The sequence below is a fragment of the Panthera pardus genome, unplaced genomic scaffold (assembly GCF_024362965.1).
Source record: "Panthera pardus isolate Hobbes unplaced genomic scaffold, ASM2436296v1 HiC_scaffold_22, whole genome shotgun sequence".
Lineage (NCBI taxonomy): Eukaryota > Metazoa > Chordata > Mammalia > Carnivora > Felidae > Panthera > Panthera pardus.
The window spans coordinates 49,818,029-49,837,712 of NW_026526788.1; the positions used below are offsets into that span (position 1 = coordinate 49,818,029).

At 41.0% G+C, this 19,684-nt stretch overlaps 1 protein-coding gene across 4 annotated transcripts in view; it reads right to left on the bottom strand.

The window, feature by feature from the left end:
* PANK1 (pantothenate kinase 1) overlaps positions 1-19,684 on the bottom strand; it is a 101,589-nt gene that overhangs the window by 60,134 nt on the left and 21,771 nt on the right. For 2 of the 4 annotated variants that reach the window (XM_053909722.1, XM_053909724.1), the window contains exon 3: positions 1,823-1,966. The exons of the other annotated variants lie outside the window; for them this stretch is intronic. The gene's annotated coding sequence lies outside the window, so the exon portion shown is untranslated. The remainder of the gene's footprint in view (positions 1-1,822; positions 1,967-19,684) is intronic. 4 annotated transcript variants of the gene reach the window in all.

Below are 19,684 nucleotides of genomic sequence, written 5' to 3' on the forward strand. Positions count from 1 at the left end.
CACAACAATGCCTTTCATCACAATTGTTGGGTCTCCTTATTTCTCATTGTTTCTTTGCAGTCTCAATTAAGTCTTGTTCACACAAGAACATTTCCCCCTGTTAAAAAACGTCCTAGCTACAACAATCTCTATTTTGTAATTTATTCAACAAATATGTTTAAATGATGCTACCATGGGCAAGCCACTGTTCCAAGGCAGTGAGGTTACAGTGATGAACAATGCAAAAAAAAAAAAAATGTCCCTCCTTTCACGGGGTATACATTCTTCTGGGCAGGGAGAAAGGTGGGGACAGGGGAAGACAGAAAATAAACAAGTAAATAAATACAGGCTGTGTTAAGTAACATAAAAATTGAACAAAATGATGTGAAAGAGAATAACTGGAAGAGGGGGGCCAGTTTAGATTGGGGAAGTTGAGGAAGCCACAACTGATGCTGGTACCTGAAGGTAGAGAGATTAAGATGCGAACTGTCATGTAAAGAGATTTGGAAGAACATTCCAGCATATGGAAGAGGAAAAGTGTGTGTGTGTGTGTGTGTGTGTGTGTGTGTACATTTCTCCATAACCAAGTTCCAGTATTTGGAGGATACTGGTGACTAGGATGTATGCACCTTCCTTAGAGAAGGATAGCAGTGTCAGGGAGAGTTTTATATTAGGGTCCCAGTGTTCAGGACACTCAGATTTGTTATATAGGCTCCCTTGTTTTCCAGAGGAAGTCCCTGCTGAATAGTGAAGTTTCTTCAGCCGCAAATAATAAGTCACTTTAACTCCCTTCAACATAAAGTGAATTCACACAGAGAACTAAGAGGATAAAAATCCCTTGAAAGGCTGAAAGAGCAGGGTCCAGGCTGGGCTCCCAGTAATGACGCTCAGGATTCCACCACAGAATATGCTTACTCAGGGAACAGTGATTCGGGAGCTGCCGCTTCTGATACAACAGTAAACCAAGAAATCAGGGAGTCATTGCTACTATTGCCAGTTCCAGGACTGGCTGGCTCAGGCTAAATCTACACCGCAAAATGCATGCCCGTATTCTGTCTCTCCAAAGCCATGACATCCAAGATAATACGCTCAGATCTCTGCTGCCCCAGAACTGCCTAGCTGATAAAACAGCAGAAATGCAGCTTCCTTTTCAAGCTGGCCTTCTGGATGTTGCCCAAGTGCATCTGCTTGGCCAGAGCTAGACTATGTACGGGATCCAAGCTCTAAGGGACTCTGGGAAATGAAGTCTTCAATTTTCTCACTTCTAGCATGTAATAGGGCATATTACAAGGGGTTGAAATGGAGTTGAGTGAGACCATCTATTTACCTGTCACAAACCTCAATAGAGAATTTTGATAATTAGGTAGCACAGTGTTCGAAGAAAGCCAGTGTGACTCTTGACCTCAGGGCCATGAGTTCAAGCCCCATGCTGGGCATAGAACCTACTTAAAAAAAAAAAAAGAAAAGAAAACCACAGATCCAAAATAAAGTCACTTATGCTATAGGCTTGACACCTAACCTAACTACAGTTTCAACCTCTCTCAGAAATGTAGTCTTAACCAGTCAGTCAGGAATTTTCTGGTAAGCACCAATAAAGTAATTTGTCACAGGGACCTTCTCCATTCCCCACAGAAAGCTGAGGTAATTCACCTGATAAGACCCACCATCCCTCCCGCTAAGGGAAGGTGACCTTTTCTTTTTGTGAACAGCTTCTTGCCCCACCCTTTTTCCTGTAAAAACCCTCCATTTTGTATACTCCGCAGAGCTCCGTTTCTACTTGCTAGATGGCATACTGCCCAAATCATGAATTGCTTAATAAAGCCAACTGGATCTTCAAATTTACCTGGTTGAATTTTGTTTTCTAACAACGGTTTGTCCAGAATTTTTCTGCATCCCGGGAACGCCCTCAGGCCGAGGCAAATTAGGACAGTTGGTCACTCTGTGAGGTAGCCAGGCTTGAAGCTCCCTGTAAATTCCTTTAGAGGGTCTGAAATGGAAAGCAGGAGTAAGCAAGTAATAACAGAATGATGACTGTGTTACAGTGTTGAGTTCTAGCTCTAAAGTCACTCAGACATGAGTTTGAATCCCAACTCCTCCTCTTAGTAGCTGTATGGCCTTGGCCAATTTACCTCTCAGCCAATTTCTTCTTCTATCCAGCACTTTCCAGTAGAATTCTGTGATGAGGTAAAATGCACTAGATCTACATGGTGGTAGTCACTATTCAGATGTGGTTTTTGAGTAGTCAGTATATGGCTAGTGTGACTAAGAAACTGGATTTTATATTTAAGTTAATTTGCATTTTTATGTAATTATTTTTGAAACCACTTTATTGAGGTATGATTGACATATAAAAAAGCTACCCATATTTAATGTCTACATCTTGATGAGTTTGGAGATAAGTGTAGACCCATGAAACCATTACTACAATCTATGCTATAAACTTATCCATCACCTGCAAAAGCTTCCTTCTGCCCTCTTTATTATGATGATGATGATGATTATCATTTATCATGTGGTAAGAACACTTAACATAAGAACCACCTTCTTGGCAAATGTATAAGTATGGATACGGTATTTATGCTGCAACATCTATGCCATACATCTCTAAGACTTATCTTGCTTAACTGTAACTTCGTACCCTTTGACTAACACTTTCCTATTTCCCTCTCCTCCTGGCCCTGGCAATTGCCATTCAATTCTCTGTTTATGTGAGCTTCGATTTTAGATTCCTCATAGAAGTGGCATCATGTAGTATTTGTCCTGTGTCTGGTTTATTTCACTTCGCATAATGTCTTCTAGGTTCATTTGCTGTTGCAAATGGCAGGGTTTCCTCTTATATAAAGCTGAATAATATCCCATTGTATCTGTGTGCAACATTTTTTAATCCATTTGTCTGTTGATGGACATTTAGTTTGTTTCAATGTCTTGGCAGCTGTGAAGAGCACTGTGGTGAACACAGGGGTGCAGAGAGCTCTTTAAGATCCTGATTTTGATTCCTCTGGATACGTACCCAGAAGTGGGATTGCTGGATTATATGGTAGTTCTGTTTTTAACTTTTTGAAGAACCTCCACATTGTTTTCCATAGTAGTTATACTACATTAATTGAAATAGCAACATGTGGCTACTGGCTACGGTATTGGACAGCACTGTATATAATGTATACAATGGAGATAATAGACGTGCCTACCTTTATTTATTCAACAAATACCTATTGAGTATCTTCTGTGTACATCTGCAGGTATTGTGCTAGGGAAAATGTCATGAAGCTCACAGCCCAGTGACGCAGTTCAGACTCTTAACAAATGGGCAAATAAAATAACCACAGTTTCTGGTTGGTAGTGTAAAGGAAGTAAACAGGATAGAGTTCCGCAGAATAATAGGGGGCTATATTCTTTAGATAGGGCACCAGGGGAAGCCTCTTGGAAGAGATGATGAATGACTCAAACTTTGTCTGCCATCATCATCAAGCTCAGGGTGGCCATGTGACATAACTCTGGCCAGTGAGACAGACGTGGAAACTGGCCAAGTGATGTTTCAAGAAAGCTTTAGTTTTTCTCATAGAAAAGGAAATGGTGAACCAATGTAAGGACACTCCCAAAGGTCAGAGATGGGACCATTTGAGCATCAATATGGAGAATTGCAATGTATGTCAAAATATGTCAAATATGTTTAAATCTATAAGTTCATAAAGACAACTTTTTTATTTTTTATTTTATTTTTTTGAGAGACTCCTTAAAAAGTTTTTTTAAATGTTTATTTATTTTTGAGATATATGTAGAGAGAGAGCAAGCAGGGGAGGGGCAGGGAGAGAGGGAGACACCGAATCTGAAGCAGGCTCCAGGCTCTGAGCTGTCAGCACAGAGCCTGATGCGGGGCTGGAACCCATGAACCACGAGATCATGGCTTGAACCAAAGTCAGACACTCAACTGACTGAGCCACCCAAGCGCCTCCATAAAGACAATTTTTTAAAAAAGGATCCCTGAGTGGTCATCATTGGAGGGTGCTAGTGAGTCAACTCATTATTTTGAAAACTAGCAAACTAAAGAAAAGAATCAAGTATTTTACCTTTCCTTTATTGTCTGTATCCATTGGGTAACCTAATAATAGGGGGAGCAAGTTTCTCTTTATAAAAGTATTCCAACTAATAAATGAAGACAGAATGATTGAATTAATGTACCAACATTTTATAACCTAATGAATTCATGGATCTAGACATTAATCATCAAAACCTGCTAATATTACAAAAAGAGAGACAATCAGATATTAGGTGACTCCAGACAGCAGAACACATCACCTCCTACAAAGCAGTCTTGCCAAACAAACAAGCAAGCCAACACACAAACAAATGAACAAAAGCTACAGTAACAAAAAACCAAGACTGAGTCTAATGAAACCTGTAGATCCAATTGTGAGTTTATAAGACACGGAAGACAGAGGATACCATCAGGATGAAATCAGGAAAATCTAGATTGTGGGAAACTCTGGGGACAAATGACTTGATTTCTCAAAAATAAATGGAGAGGAAAAAAAAAAGATAAAAGGGGATCCTATAGATTAAAAGACATCAAGAACACATCATGGCAAGTATTGGTCTTATTTGGATACTTTTAACTATAAAAAATACGACTCTTCTGGGACAATTGGAAATTTGAAATCCAGATATTTGATGATATCCAGGAATTGTTCATTTTTTGTGTGGTAATGGTATCGTGGTTATATTTAAAAAAGGAAAAGCTTTGTCTTCTAGAGATACATAGCAAAACATTTTGGGAAAAAATAATACAACGTCTGCGACTTGCTTCAAAATAGTAAGTGGAAAGGGAGAAGTGTGTGGGGAGGCGAAACAAGACTGGCTACGAGTTCATAATTATTGTGGCTGCATGATGGATCCATGAGGGGGGCTGTTATATTATTCTATTTTTTATGTTTGAGATTCTGTGTAATGAAAAGTTAGAAAAGAAGTAGGCTTTGCCCCCAAGCTCCCCTTCTTCTGCCTGGGATATGGAGTGACGGCCTTAAAGTGTAGCAGCCATCTTCTGACCATGAGGCAGCAAGGATGAGGCCAGACACGGGAGGTCAGCATATGAAGGATGGTAGAGATGAAATCTAGGGAGAGGCCAAGTTCCTCTGATCTCATGGAGCTGCTGTGCCAGCCCTAGAGTACGGACTTCTGGAAATTCTGTTATAAGAGAAAAACTTCCATGTGTATTAGCCTTTCTTAGATGAGGTTCTTTTTATTTGCTGGCAAGAAAGACCATTCATAACCGATAAAGTTCCAAAATATGAGAAGGTGCGATCTAGGTGCCTTCTGTCTAGTAAGACAGAGGGCACCACGGTCAAAAGGCCATGGGATAGGAATGTTTGGAACTTCCAGAAGGCCAGTGTGCCTGGAGCATCACAAGGGAGAAGAGTGGGTTCAGATGAGGTTGAAGGTGTAGGCAGGGTTTGGGGGCCAGAGGCCTGGCAGTCCATAGCAAACAGTCTGGATTGTTCTAAGCATAATGGCAAACTACTGACAGTTTTGAAGTGGACAAGTGACAGTAACTGATTTATTTATGTTGAGAAAGAGAACTCTGGATGTTACGTAGGGAATGGGGAGGAGCAGGGGCAAGAGGAAAAGCAGGGAGAGATCCAACAGGAGGGAGCCGTTCAGATGAGAGTGATGGGAGTATGGCTTCAGAGATGGACAGAAGGGGACCGTTCTGAGACCTATTTTGGAAGTAAAATTAACAGAAATTATTAGACTAATGTAGGGAGTTAGGAAAAGGAACAGGTCTAGGATACTTCTGGTTTCTTGATTTAAGCAAGAGAGTGGAATTGGAAGAGGTAAGCTTCAAAGTAGTTACATGAACTAGGCAGGCAGATACGTGAGTCTGGAGGTGGATGAGAGAGGCCTGAACTATAGATACACATTTGAAAGCATCAGCATAATATTGTATTTCAAGTTCGTGGTGGATGAGGTCATCTAGGGAAACATGTAGGAATAGAAGAAAAGAGGAGCCAGGATCGAATCTTGAGAAGTATCAACATTGACACATGGTGTTGAGAAAGGAAAGAAGACTGAGGATGGAGACCCCCACAAAAGAAGGGGAAGGCCAGGAGATTATGGTTTCACTGGAAGTAGGAGAGGAGAATATTTCAGAAAGTCCAAGCTAGCCTGATGCTGCCGAGAAGTGGAAAGGAGAACAATGAAGTAGACATTGCTGTTAACAATAAAAAACCATTGGCGACTCTGACAAAAACAATCTCAGAGGAGTGGTGAAGCTGGAATCCAAATCCCAGTGAGCTAGTGAGTGCAGAGGTGATGGAGTAGAGATGGGGTCTGTGGAAACTTCGAGAGTCTGCCAGAAAGGGAGCAGAGAAACAGGGCAGTGCCTGGAGGGAGTGCAGGGCTCAAAGGAAGGTTTCCAAAGATGGGAGATAGTGGAGCCTATTTGAGTGCTGACAGAATGATCAGTGGAGAGGGGAAAGATGAAGGGATCTAGAACACAAATGGATGGACAGGCCTGCAATGGGAGGAGGGGCCCTTCCTCCACTGTTGAAAGAGGAAAGGAGAAGTAAATGCAGATGCAGGGAGTAGTTTAGGTTTGATGACCGAAAGAGGAGGTAGCTTCCTTCTCTTTTATCCGTGAAACCTGCGGTGAGGTCATCAGCGTGGAGTGAAGAGAACAAGGGTCTGAGGGAAGTTTGAGGAAGGATGTGAATGTAAAATAGTGCAACATCCAATTTACATCTGAAACTGCCAGGCAGTGTTGAGCAACCACCTGAGGATGGTGATAAGGAATTTGAAGTCATTTTTGATGCTCAGTAAACAGTAGCTGTCATTATTACGGAATGCCAGGGAGATAAGGCTCATTTAACCCTGAAAGCACACTTACTAAGTTAGGTGTTACTGTCCTCATTTCAAAGAGGAGAAAATCCAGGGCCTCCACATTCATTAAGCTGCTCAGAATTATACGACCAGTTTAGGTGATGGGGCTGGGGTTTGACCCCAGGTTGGGTTAGGGTGAAAGGCAGAGTTTTCTCTCTTCTATCAGGCGGAGGTAGCCCTGTAGCATAGGCAGCTGAGTGGCTGGAGCGCCCTCCAGCAGTCCGAGGAGCGCCAGCTTTCACGGATCACCCCTGGTCCTCTGGGGGTAAAGCAGAGGAAGAAAACTGCCAGGATAAGCCTTCAGCAGCCACTGCTGCTGCTGCTCTGAGAGGTCACACGTGTGACTCTGGATCAAATCCTTGCCAATGGTGAGCAGCTGCTTTTACATGGGAGCCAAGTCAGCGGCTAGGTAGAGGAGGAAGAGCACTGATTTTCAGCCAGTGTTTCTCATTCAAACGATCTTTTTCAAATTTCAGGGTGGATAAAAAAAAAAAGGTTTTGTTTGTTTAGCAGCAGTAAACAGCATGTGTTATGCTCTTAATTTTGTGGATCTGGAGTTTGGACAGCACTCAGGGGAAACAGCTCGTCTATTCATGATGACGCCTAAGTGGCTGGGATGGCTCAAATGACCATAGATGGCCGGGCTGGTTTAACTGCGGCCATACATCTGAGGCCTGACTTCGGGTTGCAGTTTGTTTCTTCCGTTATTCCTCCACACATGTCTCCTGGAGCTAAAATGTCCAAGGTAGCTCCTTCATTTCCATGTCTGGCACCTAGGTTGGGACGGCTGGAGCAGCTTGGGCTGATCGTCACTCTCCACAGGATACCTCTTCTGGGCTAGCTTGGGCTTCCTCACAAGAGTCACAGAGCAGTCAGACTTACATGGTGGCTGGCTTCAAAAATGTATATTCGTACGGCTCAGTGTTAACCTAGTTCATGGCATAAAGGAGTGTCATTGAGAGGACTGGTGCTGTAATTTGGCCACTAAGTCATTAATACTTGGACATTTTGAGAAGCAACATCGAAGGGTTTTCCGTTCTTTCATCCTAAAATTAGATCAAGGGCTATATTGTGAAGTTAGGCCAGCTGCCAGCCGAGGCAGATTCATACCAGTTTGCCCCTTCTTGCACTTCTCCTGCAGCCATCTTCAGCCTTCAGAGTACTTGACCCCATCTGCCTGAGCCTGTATCAGCTGGGATGGCCCGAGGCCTCGACACTTTCACCTCTTCAGCACAAGCTATGTCATGGTAAGTAAAGTTGTTATTGGACATATGAAGATCCAAAAAACGTCATCTTGTAATGTATCTTTAAATTCTACTCATAGGGATTTATCTGAAGCCAAATTCAAAATAAGGAAAATAAGCTATACATACAATTGTGTATTACAGTGCCATCTATATCAGAGAGAGTGATGGAGAGAGGGAGGGAAGGATAGACAGATTACAAGTAACCTATGCATATGGCAATAAAGAATGGCTTATTTCTTCAAGAGGTCGTTCAGTGTAGTGATCAGGAGCATGGAATCACACTGCCTAAGTTCAAATCTTGACCCTGTCACTTACTAGCTTTGTAATGATTTGGGGCAACTTATTTAACTTCTTCAGTCTTCTTATCTTTAAAATGGTAATAATAATAATAATACCTACCTTGTAAGCTTGTTTAGAGGATTAAATAGATAATATGTGGAAAGCGATTTGAATAGTGCCTGGAAATAGTGAATTAGCACAGTAGGTATAATTTTTATTTTTTATTTTTATTATTTTTGTAACGTTTATGTATTTTTGAGACAGAGAGAGAGAGAGAGAGAGAGAGAGGGAGAGAGAGGAGGAGCAGGGGAGGGGCAGAGAGAGAAGAAAGGGAGACACAGAATCCAAAGCAGGCTCCAGGCTCCCAGCTGTCAGCACACAGCCCGACACGGGGCTCAAACTCACAAACCAGGAGATCATGACCTGAGCTGAAGCCAGATGCTTAACCGACTGAGCCACCCAGGCGCCCCAGTAGTTATAAATCTTAAGTTGCTGAAATGACATTTCCTGGGACGTACTATGTGCCAGATGCTGAAGTGCTGGAAGCTGAAGACAGCATAATTCCTACTCTGGGGAGAGAGGTAGGCGTAGAGCATGCATGGGAAGTACAATACAAAATGGAGATATGTACGAAGGTATCTAGGAGTATGGAGGTGGGAGTACCTCCCTCCTGGGGAGGATAGGAGATGCTCCTCCAATGGAGGCAATGTTTATGCCAAATCTTAGAGAGGCAAAACTTAGAGGAGTTTGCCGAGTGGACAGGAGGGGGCAGTGTGGGTGAGTTATTCTGGGCAGAGTAAACCCCACACGCCATGCTGTGTGCATTTCAGTGAACACAGGGGATATGGAGTGGGGTAGGGGACAGGGGGTTAATGAGGCTGAAAATGCAGGCAAGAGCCCAGCCTGAAGCGGTCTGTGAGCCATTGGAGTGGTTTGGCCTCTCATGCATAGTTGGTTGGGAATCACTGAAGACACCAGTTTCAGGCCTGTCTGCTGTGTAGAGGATGGATTGCTACACCACAAAAAGCAAGGGCACCAGTTAGAAAACATTTGCAGTAATTTAGGCAAGAGAGTACGTTGTTCTGAACTAGGGTAGTGACAAGAGCAACATAGGTATAGCTCAGCTTTCTGGCGTGGGTGTCTGAGCGGATGGAGGAATGTGGTCGGTTAGGTGGAATGTCATGTATTTCTCAAAATGATCACAGTGAAAACTATGTAGCAATATGGAAAAATGTTAACTGATGAAAGCAACCTACTAATCGTGTCTGTACCATTTACGACTGTAAATCAAGCAAACATACTCAAAGATGAGGTGAAGAAGGGATATGAAATAATCAAATAGTTTGCTTTCTTAGGCTATTAGGATTGTGGATGCGATCTTCCTTTGTTATTAATTTATAGAAATGCTCTTGTAACTTTGAAGAAAAAATAGTATACAAAAACTATAATGAAATATTGTGCTTGGAATTTTGCCTTTGTTTTAGATTTCCTTTAATTCCTGAATTAGTTTTTTGGTAAGAGCTTAGTGGAGACATAATTCATATACCATACAATTTATCCATTCGAAGGGTACAATTCAATGGTTTTTTAGTATATTCACAGAATTGTGCAGTCATCACCAAAATCAATTTTAGAACATTTTTACCACCCCAAAAGGAAACCTCATACCTATTTGCAGTCACTCCCCATTTCCCCTTAAACCCCAGCCCTAGAGAAACACTGACCTACTTTCCATCTCTATAGATTTGCCTATGCTGGACATTTCATATAAATGAAATCATATAATATGTGGTCTTTTGTGACTGGTTTCTTTTTATCCGTACGTTTCTTTTCATGGCTGAATAATATTCCACTGCAAGGATATACCATGTTTTACTTACCCATTTGATAGTTGATAGACATTTGGGTTGTTTCCACTTTGGGGCTATTATGAATAATGCTACTATGAATATTTATGTACAAGTTTTTGTGTGGGTGTATGTTTTCATTTCTCTTGAGTATGTACTGACTCAAAACATAAAAATGTAAATGGGCACCAGGGATAATTTGGGGGTCAATGGATATATTCTGTATCATGATTGTGGCAGTGGTTACTTATCTATATATATTGGCCAAAACTCATTGAATTGTACACTTACTTACCTTAATGAAATTAATTGTATTTAATTTATATCTCAGTAAAGCTGACCCGCAAAATAAAGGATAGAATGGTGGGAAGATAGATTTGGAGCATATTAATATGTATAATGTTTTACATCATATGATGCTTTTCTGTATACCAGTATTTCATATTGTCTCATTAAAACCAATCAACCAACCAAACAAAAACTATGATCATTCCAATAGGCCAATGAGATAAGGAAGAAGGTATGTGTCCATCTGAGAGACGAGAAAAATAGAACCGCAGAAGTCAGTTAAGTGGTTTGCCCAATATCACAGAGCTGCGAATTAGCAGTGGCAGACTGTGTTCCACCTTTCATTTCTGCAGTTTTCAAACACTTAATCAAATTTGCTTACAAAAATTGAAGGAGAAGGAAGCTACATCTGAACAGATTTCATATTTGGACATAAGAATAAAGTTCCCCCACATGCTGGCTCTTCCATGACCTAGAATAAAAATAAAAAAGTGGTGACTTTAATCACAACAAGGAGAACAGCATCTCTGAGAAGCAAGAACATTTAAAAATGTCCCACCTTTGACTGCAATGCTCTTTTAAGTTGCTCTAACCCTTGAGCTTTGATTTTACTGAGAATAGAGTGTTCTACATCTCTTCCTTAGAGTTTCTGCATGTCCTACACTTTCGTGTGCTCAGATCCTTTGCCTGTGGCCTGCCTACCCTGCTCAGTAAGGCAGGTGGACTGGCTCCTGTAAGGCTGTCTTTCTCAGGCCCCTGAGTCACTTGGATTCCAGCTGGCATTAGCCATTGGGCGGCACTAGTGACGGAATGGTAGAATCTTACTCTCCTTCCCTTGGGTGGCATCTCCAAAACTGCTGCCCTTCTTCCAAAGGCTCCAGCACCTTTGGGGGATGTGCTTGCCTTGACTGCCTCTTCTGCTGGGTGATCATAACTCCTGGGCTCCAATTAAACCACCTTTTCCCTGTTTTTCAGTCTAAGGGTGGTGGTGGCTTTGTGCTGTCTGTGTTGCTTCACTGTCCTCAGATTAGCTTCTCTGCCTCTTCCTCTTTCTCTCACCGTAGAGTCTCTCTTCTAAACACCCATGGTGGTTTCTCTTTGCTTGGTTGAACCTTGGATGAGAGACTGTCTCTGATCTTGACTCAGGATTGGACCTAGGCTTTACCCACTTTAAGGCTTTACCTACTTCATTTGGTATCCTTTTCTAGCCCACCCCTTGGGCACATTCAGTTATGACATCCATTATTCCATTATGGGCAGGTATATTTGTATTCTGAAGGCAACCTTTAGAAAATTAAAATTTATTTACCAAATTGGCTGGTCAGAAATCATCCAACGGAAATAATGTATTTAATGGATCTTGAATCTCTGAATAAACATTTATAGCTGCCCATTGTTGTATAACATTTAGCATGTTAAATTAGTACGGTGGAGATTTTCTTAGCATAATTAACACTAGTTTCTGTGTAATAAATAATTCCAAATCTCAGTGGCCTAATACAATAAATATTTATTTGTTGTTCACAAAGAGTTCAATGTAGTCAGCTGGGGGTTTCTGCTCTGTGCAGTCTTTCAGAACCTAGTATTGCCCTAGATGTTGACATCAGTCTCACTGAGGGGAGACAAAAGAGAGCACAGAGGATTGTGGGCTATGGACTAGGCCTAGGAGTATCAGATAGCTTTTTCCCCATCTCATTGGTCAGAACTCAAGCCAAGTGGCCCCCTCTAATGGCAGGAGAAGCTGAGAAATGTAATTTAACTTAGTACCTAGGAGAAAAAAAAAATGAGCTTGGAAAACACATGGTCAGTCTGCTACAATTCGCCCTCTGGCCAATGAATTTCCCTTTTACTCTTCCTCCCATATATAGAGTAGATCCCTTTCCACCCTACCCCTGAGAATGTTATCCAAAGTCACTGAATCCTGCTAAAAGCCTTGGGAGATGCTCAGGCATCTCCATCTGGTACACATGTGGTTCTTTTTGGTTGTGTAAAAGCTAAAAAAAAAAAAAAAAAAAAAAAAAAAGAGCTATCTGTCCCCTTCTCCTTTCTCATTCCCAAATATACAGTAGCAAGCAGAGACAAATAACCTCAGTGTCCTATTTGGAAAGGGAAGAAATGAAAGACATAAAGTCAACACTGGTCCAAAGCTATAGAGCAGGCATTCCTTTCTCTGACCAGGAACTGTTCTGAAATGTCTTTGATTGTACTCTGTTTCTATGATAGGAATTATTTCATCCATACTAGATGTTTGCCCTGCCATACAGATGGGGCCTTCAAATAAAATTTGTCTCTGCCAATATTTTTATTTTGGGAAAGATCCCTTTTTTTAAAACATTTTTTAAAAATGTTTGTTTATTTTTGAGAGAGACAGAGCATGAATGGGGTGGGGCAGAGAAAGAGGGAGACACAAAATCTGAAGCAGGCTCCAGGCTCTGAGCTGTCAGCATGGAGCCCGACCTGGGGCGTGAACTCACGAACCAGGAGATCATGATCAGAGCTAAAGTCGAATGCTTAACCAACTGAGCCACCCAGGCGCCCTCCCCCCTTTTATAAGGTTACCATTTGAGCCATTTTATTTTAAATTGTTTTTTTAACGTCTATTCATTTTTGAGAGGGAGAGAGAGACATGGCGAAGGAGGGGAAGAGAGAGAGACACACACAGAATCTGAAGCAGGCTCCAGGCTCTGAGCTGTCAGCATACAGCCCGATGCAGGACTCGAACCCACGAACCCATGAACCCACGATCTGAGCCGAAGTCGGATGCTTAACCAACTGGGCCACCCAGGCGCCCAGGGAAGATTTTTCTACATAGTTAAAAGAGGGGCAAAAGTTTCTCTTGAATGGTGCCTGCGTGGCTCAGTCAGTTAAGCATCTGTTGATTTTGGCTCAGGTCATGATCTCATGGTTAGCGAGTTTGGGCCCTGTGTCAGGGTCTGTGCCGACAGTATGGAGCCTGCTTGGAATTCTCTCTCTCTCCCTCTCTCTCTGCCCCTCGCCTGCTTGTGCACCTGCGCCCATGCGCGCATGCTCTCTCTCTCTCTCTCTCTCAAAATAAATAAATTAATTAAAAAAAAAGTTTCTCTTGAGCCCACAAGGTCTTAATTACCTTCAGCTCAAAACAGTCCACATGCTAAAGTGGCACATTTTGGGGAAGACTTGTCCTGAACTGCTTCATTACAATAACAATTATAACAATAACTAAAATTCACTGAGCATTTATCATGTGCCAGACACTATGCAAAGTGCTTTATATTTATTATATTCATTATAAAAACTCTATATGGTAGACTCCATAATTTCTACTTTACCAATAAGGGAATTAATGATCAGAGAAGTTAATTTGCTTAGAGTCACACAGCTAATACCCAGTGGAGCTAATATTTGAATTTAGGTCTGTCTGACTGCAAAACTCCTGCTCTTGGTCAGTAGATTATACACTCAGATTGCAAGGTGTTTCTCACCTACTTCTGGGGAGTCTTTCCAAATTTAATTCTAAAGCTGAAATCTTGGGGTGCCTGTGGCTCAATTGGTTAAGCGTCCAACTTCTGTTCAGGTCACGATCTCACAGTTTGAGAGCTTGAGCCCCACGTCAGGCTCTGTAATGACAGTGTGGAGCCTACTTTGGATTCTTGGCCCCTCTCCCACCGTCAAAAATAAATAAATAAACATTAAAAAGTAAAGTTGAAATCTTGACCTCACTATTTGGCCAATACCACACTGATAATTTCTGTAGGTAAGAATCACCAATGGGTGGTAAAATTGGTGGGACAAAGTTTGATAAGAAACAGGATATAAGTATGTTTTTAAAGTATCTCAACACAAGATATTTATTAATTATAAAGAGAGTAAGAGTAACTTTATAGTGGAGAAACAAGGCACAGAGCACCTAAATCACATAATTAAAGTTAACATATTAACATCATGTGACTCCTGAAATGATGCACCGAGAAGGGCACAGCATCACTTCTGTGGTATTCTTGCCAAGAATGTACAACCTGAATTTTGAATCATTAGGAAGGACATCAGGTAAACCCAAATTGAAGCACATTCTACAAAATGACTGCCAGTACTCTCCAAAAGTGTCAATGTAATAAAAGACAAACACTGAGGAACTACCTTAGGTTGAAGGAGACTGAGAAAATATGAGAACTAAATGCAATGTGTGATTCTGGATTGGATCCAGGACCATAAAAAACCATTAGTGTGACAATTAGTAAAATCTGAATAAGCTCTGTATATTAGTGGTATGATATCAAAGTTAATTTCCTGATTTTCATAATTGATTTTCATTGTTTTTTTGGGGGGCACCTTTTTTGTGAGTCTGAAATTATTTTAAAATACAAAGTTAAAAGAAAAGCCTTATCTCCCCAGTTTACTTGTTAAAAGTTGTTTACCTATCAAAATCAGGTCTGAGCTAAAAGTGAATGGATTATAAGTACGTCTCCACCAGCTTTCTCGGCTGTTCCGCATTCTGTGTTCTGTCTCTAATAGGCTGTCACGTTCCTTTGTCCAGATGGTGTCATGCTCAATGGTGCCAGATCTAAGAGAGAGCTATTTACACCCTAGATAGCATACATTTGTATATTCATTATGACAATTTTCTGGCAAATGAAAGAAAAATGTTTTGTGCTAACAAAATCAATGTATTACGACAGTTTACCGTCATATGGAAGTAAAGTGTCTTGGGAAGGGCATTTTTCCCCCTAATTCACATAAAAGAACATTATAAGCCAGTGGTAGCCCTGCAGGCACTCCATTCCTTCCAAAGCTACCACCAAGGGTACAACCTCTCTTCCTCTACATTAGCTCTCATCACAGGCTATCTCCTGGCAGGAGGGATAACCCTTTTCCTCATCCAACCCTCAGCAACAGAATGGAAACCTTCAGTCAGATTTTGAAATGTCCTGAGGCATGATGTCCCCAGGTTGGCTGTGGGACCAGCCAATATGTAAAGAGGAATTGTAACAGGAGCAATTGTTAGACCTCAGAGTTGTGAGATGGATAGGTGATTCTCAAAGTTTTCCCCAAGGGTTGGTGAACAGCAGTGAGAGTTATATCAGGTAGGATGCTATGGGCTGCCAGTTACAGAAAAATCAAGTTCAAACTAACTTAAACAATGATGTTTATTAATAGGCAAATCCAGAGTTCAGAAGGGTTCCAGGCCCAATGCCATGAGGGCTCCATTCCATTTATTTGGTATTCTCTTGATTTAGTCTTTCTTTGTGCAACAATTTTGTCTCCAGACTAGGACTCTCATGGCTAATAAGTGACTTACAGGAAACAATGGGGACCTACATTACTTTGTTCGTATTCCACAGGAGAAAAAGAAAACCTTTCACCCAGTTGTCCTACAGAAACCTTTCCCTTCAATCTGATGCAACTTAGGTCACCTGCTCACTCCTCTAGCAACAACACTCCTCAAGGGAAAACTGTACTGTGTATGACTGAAGTCTGAGTTCCTAAACTATTCAATGGCAAGGTAGTGGGATTACCAAGAGTGGTTTAGAGTGAGATACACTTCCAAAGCTGAGGATAAGGTCAAATTCTGTTGAATCTTCTGATGGAAGAGTAAACACCTGACCAAAACCAGGGCTTTGTCAGTAAAAGAAATGGTGACAATGGAAGCTGGGAAGTGAATTCCTGCCCATTGTGAATCTAGGGTGTTGGTCTAACATGACCCTCCACAAACAGGATGCTTTCTTGCCATTTCTACTTTTTTTTTTTAATGTTTATTTATTTTTGAGAGACAGAGAAAGATAGAGCACAAGGGGGGGAGGGGCAGAGAGAGAGGGAGACACAGAATCTGAAGCAGGCTCCAGGCTCTGAGCTGTCAGCACAGGGCCCCATTTGGGGGCTTGAACCCACCAGCCGTGAGATCACGACCTGAGCCCAAGTCGGAAGCTTAGCCGACTGAGCCACCCAGGCTCCCGCCATTTCTTCTTTTTTAAAATATGAGTTCTGCCATTGTGGAAAATAGTATGGAGGTTTTTCAAAAAGTTAAAAATAGAATCATCAGATGATCCCACAATCCCACTGCTGGGTATATATCCAAAGGAACTGAAAGTAGGATCTCAAAGAGATATTTGCATACCTGTGTTCCGAGCAGCACTATTCACATTAACCAAGAGGTAGAAGTAACCCAAATGTCCACCAATAGATGAGTGAATAAAAAAAATTGTGTGTGTGTGTGTGTATAAACAAAAAAAATTGTGTGTGTGTGTATATAAATATAGTGTGTGTATATATATGTACACATATGTATATTATATTATATACATATATATGAATATTATTCAGCCTTAAAAAGGAAGGAGAACCCATCACAAGCTATAACATGGATGGACCTTAAGAACATTATGCTAAATGAAATAAACCAGTCACAAAAAGACAAACATCATAGAATTCTATTTATATGAGGTATCTAAATAGTCAAATTTATAGAAAAACAAAGTAGAGTGGTGGTTACCAGGGGGTGGGGCAGGGGGAAGGAAGCGTTGTTCAATGGGTATAAAGTTTCAGGTTTGTAAGATAAAACTGTTCTGGAGATTTGTTTCATAACAACGTAAATATACTTACCACTACTGAACTGTACGCTTAAAAAGAGTTGAGATGGCAAATTTTATGTTACGCACTTTTTCCATCACAATACAATCTTTAATTTTGGAAAAAAGCAGGTTATAGTAGCTCCTCAAAAAAATCCATTTTTAAACATAAAATATGTTTCCAATAAAGAAAGAAAAGATAGAAAAGGAATAAAACTCATTTCAAATATTGCAAAGAAAAAGAAAAAGAAGGAAAATAATGCCAACATGCTCAGTGGTAAAGGACTGTTTTCTTTTTGTATTATACAAAATACAAGCACATGATACACATACTTAAAATGCAGCGTGGAAGCAGATACATGTCCTAGAAATTCTTCGCTAAAAGCAAAGCAAGGTTTGCTTACATATTCTTATATATTCTTATATATTCATACAGACACTGCCTTTTTTTTTTTTGAGAGAGAGAGCACTAGTGGGGGAGGGGCAGAGAGAGACAGGGAGGGAGAGAATCTCAAGCAGACTCTATGTGCAGCTCAGAGCCAACATGGGGCTTGAACTCACAACTGTGAGATCATGAGCTGAGCCGAAATCAAGAGTCAGATGCTTAACTAACTGAGCCACCCAGGCACCCCAAGACACTGTTTTCTTATGTATACATCTGGAAGATGTAAACTTAAGTACCACAAAAGACCACCACAAGTGCTACCAATGCAGGTTGCATCTACAATTCATAAAAATGTCAACGAAATCATTTTCTCTTGAACTACATTTCATTTTTGAAATCCTTTTCCTGTTTTATCTTAAAAATTCATATGTATTTCTGGTTCTACTTCCTATGTCTGGGCTGGGTTTATTTTAGAGTGAATCTTCTCTTTCAATTTTGTGGAAAATTCCTATAAGAAGATATTTATCTTATGACATCCTCAAACCCCTGGCACTTAGCCACATATGCCACTGTTTCAGTTTGAGGCAAGATATGGAATCTAGACGAATGGATTTTCTGGAAGATAGTCTCTCTAGGGAACTAATTAAGTCACTTTTTAAAAAATTAATTAATTTTTAAAATGTTTTTATTTCGTTTTGAGAGAGCCCATGTGAGTGGGGTAGGGGCAGGGAGAAGGGGGAGGTGCACAGAATCCCAACCGGGCTTTGTGCTGATAGCAGAGAGCCTGATGAAGGGCTTGAACTCACAAACCAGGAGATCATGACCTGGGCCGAAGTTGGACACTCAACCGATTGAGCCACACAGGTACCTCTGAATTTCTACTTTTTTTAAATAGGGGAAATGCTTATTTTATAACAATAAGCAAAAAAGAAAAAAGAGAATTCAATAGTTGACCATTACTACAAAAGAAATGGGCAACGGTAATGATGGTGGAAATGTGAAACACATGTATATAATATCCCAAAAGAAAGAGATAAAAATATGAACAGTGGTATTCTTTGGATGGTATATCTGCAGGAAGAGTTTTTCTTTGTACTTTCAATTTTCTTGATTTTTTTTTCCCCACCATTTATGTGATATGTTTAAAATGTTTTGTAAGGGAAAGTGAACTGGGGTAAACACAAAGATTGTGGGTCCCAGGGTCTCCCTTAATGTAAACCTGAACATTACAACCCCTACTTTGGCTGTTCAGAGGACTCACTCCACCTCCCCCGTTCCTGCTTTTTTATTTTGAGTGTGTTTTTGACAGTCGAGGTCAGTATAAAAATACTACTGCACACAGAAAAATAAAGACCCAAAATTAAGTGGCTGTGTTCTCAGTGACTTAACTCCTTAGCCTTTAGAAAATTGATTTGAGTAATAACAAAAGTTGCAAGTAAATTAATTAATTTATTAGTATTACTTTAAAAAATTTTTAATGTTTATTATGAGAGAGAGAGTGCAAGCAGGGGAGAGGCAGAGAGGGAGGGAGACAGAGAATCTGCACGGTCGGCACAAAGCCTGACATGGGGCTTGAACCCACAAGTGGTGAGATCATGACCTGAGCCGAAGTCAGATGCTCAACTGACTGTGCCACCCAGGCGCCCCGCAAGTAAATTAATTTAGAACAAAATAAAATTCTTGGTTGGAACAGGATTAAAACAAGTGTTGCATCTAGAAATATGAAATTATTGTTCAAAGGAATATAATTCAAAAATCCCCTGAAAGCACATCCATGTGTAAAAAGTCATTTTGTTTTACTTCTCCCTTACATAATGTATGTATTACAAATTCGAGAAGGTGCTTGGGTTTGTTCCATTTAAATGCTCTTTGACAGTGTTGTCACTGTGTTTCTGGCACGCACCGCTTTACATAAGCATAAACCATATGGAAATGCCGAGATTAGAATAACTTGGATTCTATCCTTGGGACACACTGTGTTTATCAGTATAACATGACGGATCGTCCCTCTGTGGGTGAGAGAGGTCCGGGTTTGGATTGCAAGCTCATCTCTGTGAAGACTCAAGTCCCAGGATCTCATCCACCGGTGATCTCCATCAGAGAAGCCAGGGGGCCACTCTCATCTGGGATCTGCAGCTGCTGCTCTCCCCTGCCCAGGGGCACCTGCCCCGCAGCAACTGGGGCGCCCAGGGGTTCTCTTCAGGTGGTCTGCATAACTGCAAGAATGCTGTGGATCCTAGCTCT